Source organism: Penaeus monodon, chromosome 15 (assembly GCF_015228065.2).
Source record: "Penaeus monodon isolate SGIC_2016 chromosome 15, NSTDA_Pmon_1, whole genome shotgun sequence".
Classification (NCBI taxonomy): domain Eukaryota; kingdom Metazoa; phylum Arthropoda; class Malacostraca; order Decapoda; family Penaeidae; genus Penaeus; species Penaeus monodon.
Window position 1 is genome coordinate 38,804,361 of NC_051400.1, and position 1,311 is coordinate 38,805,671.

The following is a 1,311-nucleotide window of genomic DNA, read 5'->3' on the forward strand; positions in this document are numbered from 1 at the left end:
GAGCGTTGAACCTGCGATAATTGAGGACGTAAACGGCATGACCTCGATAAACTGCAATAAACTAGAGAGAAAATTGGCCTGGTGGTGAAATATGACTCTTTCATCATTAGCTTATATTTTATCACACGTTATTGTTTAGCTTTTAATTTGGTCTAGTTTGGTTTTTCATTTGCTATCCTGGAGGACCGCTGAGACATAGACACCATTTTCTATATTGTAGAGAATTTTAAAATAGAGAATTCTTTCTCCCACCACCATAGGGTGGTAGTGAAACGCGGCGTCTGATTTCCGTAGACTTTCTGCCCAAACTTAAGCCGTTAATTTTTTTCCGTCCTCCATTTTCCGTCGTTATCCGCTGGCATCGGCACGGAAACCACGTCGGGTCTCGGCGAGTATATTTAAAGTGCCCCGACGTCGTTTACATTCCCCTTCGGCCCGAAACGCATTGTCTCATGACCCGCTAGAGGAAAAAGGAGCGACTAATATTATCGCTGAGGTAGATTCGCGTGACGTCAGCCGTCGAGAATAAATTAGTGGGTGTGGCCAGACGTCGTGTTGGAGCGTGGCGAAGACTCTGAGCAATCTTTATTTTTTTGTGTGTCCTTATTTAATTCTGTGTCTTTATTTCATCATATATTACGTCCCTTAGCGTCTCGTCTTTCACTTTGTCCAAATTTACATTTAGGTTAAGTCCCGTAAGTTGTCAAATTTACTGATATGTTGTTGCTTTCGAGATGAAGTAAATTGATTTTCATTTCGTCGTTTTTTTATGCTTATTGTCACGTTTTTACAAAGAAAGGATCGAACCGTTCAAAATCTTCCCATATCCATAGAAAAAAAAAATCATGCAAATAATCCAATAGCCAATATGAAGCGACCTTGAAGTTCCATATACGTCAAAAGCGTCTAAAAAGATCTGCGTGCATCGATATTGAAAACTGAGGAATCTGAATAATTAATAGGATAAAACAAAATATTGGACATTTTTTATCAAGGATATGGAACTTCTTAGCATATTCCTATGACTCTTTCGCAAAAGGAGATAAAAAAGAAAAGAAAAAAAAGTTTTCATTTATCTCTTGTATGGAGACGGCTGTCACCGGTTTGTTGACAGTCATGAGGTTCAGAGCTCGGGTGTTGGGACAGATGGCCTTTTCTTGCGCTTGTTTGTTGACGATGAGATTTTAGTAAGGGAAGGAGGTAGGTCTCAGCAAATAGCGGTTTTTTTTTGTGTGTGTGTGAGAGAGAGAGAGTGTGTGCTGTTCAAATAGGTGTCGGCTATTTTGACGTTTCACTCTGTTTGCCCTCAAC